Below are 9214 nucleotides of genomic sequence, written 5' to 3' on the forward strand. Positions count from 1 at the left end.
CAACAGTAGCATATTACACACACACAACCGTAGCATATTACACACACACAACAGTAGCATATTACACACACACACAAACACACACACACAACAGCAGCAGATCACACACACACACACACAAACACACACAACAGTAGCATATTACACACACACAACCGTAGCATATTACACACACACACACACACACACAACAGCAGCAGATCACACACAAACAACCGTAGCATATTACACACACACACAAACACACAACAGCAGCAGATCACACACAAACAATCGTAGCATATTACACACACACACAAACACACACACACAACAGCAGCAGATCACACACACACACACACAACAGTAGCATATTACACACACACAACAGCAGCAGATCACACACACACACACACACACACACAACCGTAGCATATTACACACACACACAACCGTAGCATATTACACACACACACAAACACACACACACACACACACAACAGTAGCATATTACACACACACAACCGTAGCATATTACACACACACAACAGTAGCATATTACACACACACACAAACACACACACACAACAGCAACAGATCACACACACACACACACAAACACACACAACAGTAGCATATTACACACACACAACTGTAGCATATTACACACACACACACACACAACAGTAGCATATTACACGCACACACACACACACACACAACAGCAGCAGATCACACACAAACAATCGTAGCATATTACACACACACACAAACACACACACACAACAGCAGCAGATCACACACACACACACACACACACACAACAGTAGCATATTACACGCACACACACACACACACACACAACAGCAGCAGATCACACACACACACACAACAGCAGTAGATCACACACACACACACACACACACACAACCATAGCATATTACACACACACACACACACAACAGCAGCAGATCACACACAAACAATCGTAGCATATTACACACACACACAAACACACACACACAACAACAGCAGATCACACACACACACACACACACACACACACACACAACAGTAGCATATTACACAGACACACACACACACACACACACAACAGCAGCAGATCACACACACACAACCGTAGCATATTACACACACACAACAGCATCATACTACACACACACACAAACACACACACACACACACACACACACACACACACACACAACAGCATCATATTACAAACACACACACACACACACACACAACACAGCAGCATATTACACACACACACACACACAACAGTAGCATATTACACACACACATACACACAACACAGAAGCATATTACACACACATACACACACACACACAACAGCATCATATTACACACACAATGTTGTGCAGAACTGACACAAATGAACCCTGTCTTTACAGTGGAACGTCCTGAGAGTCTCTACCTCACTGAGAGTGGGTCGCTCCGGCTCTGATTAACGCTGTTAATGTTGACAGCTCTGAAGAAAACACAGTTACTTAAGAGTCTCTCCTTTCACTTTAAAGATTAAACAGCGTCCACTTCCAGACGACGGAGCTTTTCTGAGCGATGAAAAGCTGAATGTGGAACATCAGTGGAAGCGGAAAAGCCGGACAACCCGGAAAAGCCGGAAATAACTGCAGGGATTCCTCTGAGCTTCTTTAGAAAAAAGAGAATCAAAACTTCAAAGAGAAAACAGTGAGAAATACAGTAATTCAACAACATTACAACCTGAGAAACCCACTCACCCTGTCACTCACAGCTGTGGACAGTGGACTTTAATTGCAGAGTGTAATACATTGTTACAGCACTCTCCTCAAATCAAGGGGTGCTTTCCTACCCTCCTCCAAAAGTTACACAGTGCTATTTCTGCAGTGCTGAGCCGGGAGAAGCAAAGACGGGGGCTTGTTTCTCCCTCTCACAGCTCAGTGGAACATCACAATGATTTTCAAGTTATAATCTTAAGGTAAAAATACAACCTAGAGTTACTTTAATGCCCAAAGTGAGTCTCTGAATGTCATTAACTTCTTATAACCTCGTCATAACTGTGCAGGACGCAGGTGAGGGTGCGATAGACTGCCTTAAATCTGGATACTGATGGACCCTTCAGGAACTTTAATTGAATCCAGGGTTCACGTTTTTCATTCCCATTAATCTCCGCGTCTGTCGTCCTCTGCGCAGACACTAGGTACGGGAAGGCCATCGTCATTAAATGGGAGTGCATTAGTTATGCGTGAAAAAATTCAACCCCTGCTGAGAAAGACGACAGGTGGGGCTAGGCTAACACATCATCCATCACCACCATCTGAAGACCCTCCGTTAACACTTCGGCTAAAGCTACGCTGTGAGCCGAGACTCATCGCTTACGTCCACCTCCTCGAGATAAAACAATATCACAACATCATTCTGTGAGAACTAAACTCCGGAGGATCAGCGGCGACGCTAGCACAGCCATGTCCAGCCGATCCCAAACCAAGGGATCGCTCAGGTCGGACTCTGATGAACAGGAAGTGAGGCGTAGGTTTGGAAACGGAGGTGAGGAGGGCATTATTTTCATCCCTCATTTCTCACTAGCAGCTCAACACAGTCACAGAGAGACAGGCATCACATGATGGACGGAGGATGGATGGAGAGGGAGGAGTGAATGAAGAGCTCTGGTTCAGGACCCTAACCACCAGCCAGTAGCACACACCCAGGACATCACACACACACACACACTCACTCATCTCTTTCACACACTCGCCCTGTAACACACACACACACCTGTGGATGAGGTCCGATTCCCAGCTCTGGCGGGAACTCTGAGCTGTATCACAGAGAGACTTCACATTTACTAGTTACTGTTAGTAGCTGTGTATTGGCCCAGTTCTAGTGGTAACCAAACATTCACACACTGCTCCTTTAACACACACACAGAGGACCCCCCCCCCCCCACACACACACACACATCCGACACCGCACTTCCCCCGAGAAGGAGCTTCACAGCCGTCACAGCATCTTCTGCTTTAATTACTGAGATCGTTTACCCGTCGTCATTGCTGATGGAGTCCTCCTCTCTCTCTCTCTCTCTCTCTCCATCCCTCCTCTCATCCTGCAATCAAGCCAGACGCCTTTGCTTTCCCCTGTATTTTTCATCTTCTCTTGCTAATGAGCCGCCGGGGGGACGATTACTCTCCTATGTGTGTGTGCGTGTGTGTGTGTGTGTGTGTGTGTGTGTTTGCTGGCGCTGGCAGGTGGACCTGGTTCTGGACAGAGGTCAGAAGCATGTGTTTCTGTGTGGGTAGATGTCCAAGGGGAGTGTGTGTGTGTGTGTGTGTGTGTGTGTGTGTGTAATGAATCTGTTGACACATTGGGCCAGAACTTTAACCTCCAACAAAGCCAGGAAAAATCCTCCAGTGATCCGTTGCGGATGGATTCATCATCCAAGCGGCCGATCCTGGGAGAAATGGGAGAAATGTCACAGCTACGGAAGCTCAGATGGTCCAAAAATAACCAGGACCTGCTGAGGTAAATGAGTGGACCCAGGTCAGTCCTCTGATCCCTCGCTCGCTGTTAAACTGCAGACGTTATAATTACTGACGTGTCACACGTGTTCTTTTCATTTCTCCTGACAGTAAACGATGCCTACGACTTCTCTTCAGATTCATTCTTAACTGGAATCATTAATAATTCACCAATTTTAGACAGTTTTACTCAAAAATGACTCAAGAAACAAGCAAAATAAAAAGAAACACGTGAGAACTGTTTCTAATCTTTCGCAGGAACAATGCAACACACATCTCTCTCCAACAAACAAACAAACAAACACACACACACACACACAAACAAACAAACAAACACACACACACAAACAAACAAACAAACAAACACACACACAAACAAACAAACAAACAAACAAACACACACACACACACACACACAAACAAACAGACCACAAACCAGACAGAAATCTCATTTCTATTCTAAAGCACAAACAACACCCAGAAGGAAAACATCACAACCCTAGAGAGAGAGAGAGAGAGAGAGAGAGAGAGAGAGAGTAAAAGAGAGAGAGAGAGAGTAAAAGAGAGAGAGAGATAGAGAGAGAGAGAGAATAAGAGAGAGAGAGAGAGTAAAAGAGAGAGAGAGTAAGAGAGTGAGAGAGAGTAAGAGAGAGAGAGAGAGAGAGAATAAAAGAGAGAGAGAGAGTAAGAGAGAGAGAGAAAGAGAGTAAAAGAGTGAGAGAGTAAAAGAGAGAGATGTAGAGCGAGAAAGAGAGGGTAGGGAGTGAAAAGAAACAAAAATAGAGAGCAACATTGTGAAGTGGGGATGGAGAGAGAGAGATAGAAGAGTGAAAGAGAAAGGGCAGAGAGGGAGGAGAGAGAAAGGAGTAAGGTATTATGGGTAATAAATTAGCCGCGGTGGGCTCTCAGACAGAACTGGAACATGTAATTTATGTGGCCAATAGTTTGTGGACACCCCCCCCCCCACCCCCCTCTCAGTCTTGAACTGAAAATGATTCTCCAGTATCCTCATCATTGTGGATGGATCCATCAGTTCACAGTACACAGCTCCACTGCTGGGGGGTCTTTACACCCCTCCGGTGGTCTCTTGGCATTGGGCATGGTGACTTAAGGCTCATGTGCAGCTGCTCCAGATGTAAATACATCAATATCATTGAAGAGTCAATGAAGCTACAGTAACTCGGTTGGTCCAAAACTAATCAGGACCCCGCAGTGGGCCTTGGTCTGACCCGCCTCTGGCCTCTGATCCCTCGCTCCCTGTTAAACTCCGCATATTATTCAGATATTATTTTCATATCTCCCAGCGCTCAGCGACTCCTCTGAGACCTCGTTTTGTCGGATGACTCCGAACGGAGAGAATTAAAGATGAGGAGAGCAATAAATGAATGCAGATGGCAGGTGACTCTAGGAGCCGTAATTAAACTGGCATTTCAGAGAGCAGGGTTCTCGTCCCGCTCCGTCGGGGGACGAGACGACGACATTAAAGGAGAAAAGGACAATTACCCACAATTCTCCAGCTTGACAACACTTACCCAGCTCAGATCAGGAGAGAGAGAGAGAGAGAGAGAACTGAAGAATGAGAGAGACCAGAGAGAGAGATACATATGTAGAGAGAAAGACAGAGGGTGGAGAATGAAAGGAAAGAAAAATAGAAAAACAGAGAGGGGTAAGAGAAAGAGAGAGAGAGAGAGAGAGAGAGAGAGAGAGAGAGAGAGAGAGAGAGAGACTAAAGATGGCGATAGAGAGTTAAACAAAAATAAATAAATGAAGGAATAAAAATAATTCCACGTTGAACCTTGTGCCTGGTGTTTGAGGGAGAAGTGGCCTCAGACTCACTGTAAACACAGAGTGGTGCACCCACACGCCAAAATAAAAGTCCTGCACCTAAAGTTTCCTGCAGGACGGGTTCAGAGAAAGACGCTGCTCTGGCTGTGGAGCTAAATCTACTTCAACGACGGGGTTTCTGTCAGAAGGCCAAAGGAAGACGGCTGGGTGTGTGTGTGTGTGTGTGTTGTCCTGGTGGAGTGTTAAAGCACTTCTTGACTCCATCACTTCCTTTCAAGTCGTTCCACACGTTTCCCACAAACATATGCCTCTGTCTCTCAGGCCTCGGACGCAGCCATATGCCTCTCTCTCATCATCAATTATGAAGGCCACATCAAATATTACAAACATACCCTTATATTCAAAACAACTGGCTAATTAAAGATACCTCACTGGTTTGCTAATTATTTTGGAGCGGTGCATTTAACTTGTGCTTTTAAGATCAGCTTTAGTTCGTGAGTTAAGTGTGTAAACAGCTCCAAAAGTCCAGACCGTAGAAACAGGGGCTGGTTAATAGACAGCCATCTGAATCACAACTGCACATTTAATATCCGAATTAACTGTGAGTTACTATTCTGACACTGGATCTACATCATCTCCATATTAACACTCATCTCCATGGCAGCAGTAGGTCTTCACCAATCAGCATGTTAACAGTAGGCCTACTTCCAAATCCATAGTACCACCATGTCTACACCCATTTCCATGGTAACAGTACGTCTTCACCCATTTCCATGGTAACACTGGGTTTACACTCATAATCATAGTAACACTGGTTCTACCCATTTCCATGGTAACAATAGGTCTTCACCCATCTCCATTGTATCACTGGGTCTATCCATTTCCATGGTAACAGTACATCTTCCCCCATTTCCATGGTAACACTGGGTCTACACTCATAACCATAGTACCTGGTTCTACCCATTTCCACGGTAACAATAGGGCTTCACCTGTCTCCATGGTAACACTAGGTCTTCACCCATTTCCATTGTATCACTGGGTCTATCTATTTCCATGGTAACAGTAGGTCTTCACCCATCTCCATAGAATCAATGGGTCTACACTCATAATCATAGTACCACTGGTTCTACCCATTCCCATGGTAACAATAGGTCTTCACCTGTCTCCATGGTAACACTAGGTCTTCACCCATTTCCATTGTATCACTGGGTCTATCTATTTCCATGGTAACAGTAGGTCTTCACACATTTCCGTGGTAACACTGGGTCTACACTCATAATCAGTAACACTGGGTCTATCCATTTCCATGGTAACAGCACGTCTTCCCCCATTTCCATGGTAACACTGGGTCTACACTCATAATCATAGTAACACTGGGTCTACCCATTTCCATGGTAACAGTAGGTCTTCACCCATCTCCATAGAATCAATGGGTCTACACTCATTACCATGGTAAACACTGACACTACCATAGTAACATCAGGGCTACGGTAATCACAATGGTGATATTAGGTGTGCAATTATTACCATCACCATGGTATTTGCCCCATTGTGAACCAGCTACAAAAGCTTAAGTTGCCTAAAGTTGTAGCTAAAGCTAATGCTAATTACCCAAAATTCCTCCTCATACCAGAACTGTGGCTTCGATTGAGGTCAGCCAGGGTTAGGTATTGATGATGTTCTCAGAGTGACCATCCTGACCCTGCTGCCACTTTTAAGTTTTCAGACGAGAAAATAAAACAGAAAACAAACAAGGCTAAAGTGCGCTGCACATGACAATAGCTGTCAGCCTCAAAGTCGCAGAAACAAAGCAAACAATGGAGGAGTCGGCAGCAGACGCACATCAGTTCAGCACAAAGCACAAGGAGGAGAACAAAAGGATGAGAGCGTGTTTGACGGGGCTCAACTTCTCCTCTTTTCATCTCCCCCATCCTCACATCAACTGCCAATATTCCAATCACCGGAACGTCTGAGGGCCTCCAGGAAGAACTGAGCGGAAAGCCTTCGCCTCCAAACAAAAACCAATTTCAAGGTGACTGTGAAACCTCCAGCGTGAAGCACTTCCCAGATTTCACTCACAGCAACGTGTGTGTGTTCATACATTTGCAGTACAGAAATATCCTGACTGTAAAACACCAGAAAAGGTTCTCAAAGCGCTCTTCAACCACAGGCTGGTTACACCTTCTCCACCACTGTCCCATTCAATGAAGCAGAGGTCTGGGCTTTTGTTTTTTTCTTTTGTGTTTATTTCCTTTTCTCAGCGCAGGGGTTATTCCCTCCGGCTCCACATCCTTTCAGACCCATAGCGTTGTTGACGAATCTTAAGAAAAACACTACAAAGTTCATAAGAATTTTTCGTAAAACCACCCTAAAGAATAAATTCATTCTTAAGACACCTTTGTGAGTCCAGCCCCTGGTGTTCTCCCAGAAGAAGGAGGACTGTGTATTATTTGTGTTCAGATCTAAACCTGGTTTTCTCCTCTTTCTCTGAGAGGGACGGCTTTAGTGGGAGACGCTCAAACGACACACTACACAAAGAAAACACACATTTACAGAAGCACAGTATTTAAATACAAGAGTTTATTCACGTTATAGGCATCGATATAAAAAAATACATTCAGTCACATTACCACACCGTCTGGATCTGTTTATTAACCCCTCGTGGTTTCAGGATTAGGTTCATGTCAATTAATAATAGTTTTTCTCTCACTGACAGTGATAAACACATTCTAATGAAGCTTATTTTGATTGTTCATACAGTCAGACTCGCGCAAAAAAAATAAATAAAACATGACTAACTGGGACTTTAATGTGTTTCGGCATTATATAAAAATATACAATTATTTAAACTCATAGCTGATATTCTACACTCAAAAGGCACGGTTAAGCACACACCCCTGGGCTGCCCTTTAAAGGAACACTAGGTACGATTTGGTATTTTGGCTCCTGGGCTCCCCCTACTGTTGTAGAGTGTAATTCACATTTTCTTAAAATCAAGTGGGTGGCTTCCTACAACAGAAGTTACATAGTGCAGTTTCTGCAGTGGAGAACCCAAAGTAGAGTCACTCTATTACAGCTCAGTGGAGCATCACAATGATTTTAAAGCTGTAATTTTATAGTTAAAATACTACCAAATGTTGCTTTAAAGTGGAATGCTTGAATTAAAACACAGAATCTAACTCACCTGAGCTAAACACACCTTTAAGTAGTGTTCACTGACAGCAGCTCGGTCTGGACCCCACCCCCTCACTTTTATTTCATTCATCAGTAGCCAACATTCAACTCATGAATCTATTAAAGGGGAATTCATCCAATTCATCCTCTCTCCCTCTACAGTGAACTACGTCAGTCACAAACTACACTGTACACACACAGCTCCTCTCTCCCTCTACAGTGAACTACATCAGTCACAAACTACACTGTACACACACAGCTCCTCACTCCCTCTACAGTGAACTACATCAGTCACAAACTACACTGTACACACACAGCTCCTCTCTCCCTCTACAGTGAAGTACGTCAGTCACAAACTACACTGTACACACACAGCTCCTCTCTCCCTCTACAGTGAACTACATCAGTCACAAACTACACTGTACACACACAGCTCCTCTCTCCCTCTACAGTGAACTACATCAGTCACAAACTACACTATACACACACAGCTCCTCTCTCCCTCTACAGTGAACTACATCAGTCACAAACTACACTGTAGAAACACAGCTCCTCTCTCCCTCTACAGTAAACTACATCAGTCACAAACTACACTGTACACACACAGCTCCTCTCTCCCTCTACAGTGAACTACGTCAGTCACAAACTACACTGTACACACACAGCTCCTCTCTCCCTCTACAGTGAACTACATCAGTCACAAACTACACTGTACACACACAGCTCCTCGCTCCCTCTAC

The sequence above is a fragment of the Hoplias malabaricus genome, chromosome 1, assembly GCF_029633855.1.
Source record: "Hoplias malabaricus isolate fHopMal1 chromosome 1, fHopMal1.hap1, whole genome shotgun sequence".
NCBI lineage: Eukaryota > Metazoa > Chordata > Actinopteri > Characiformes > Erythrinidae > Hoplias > Hoplias malabaricus.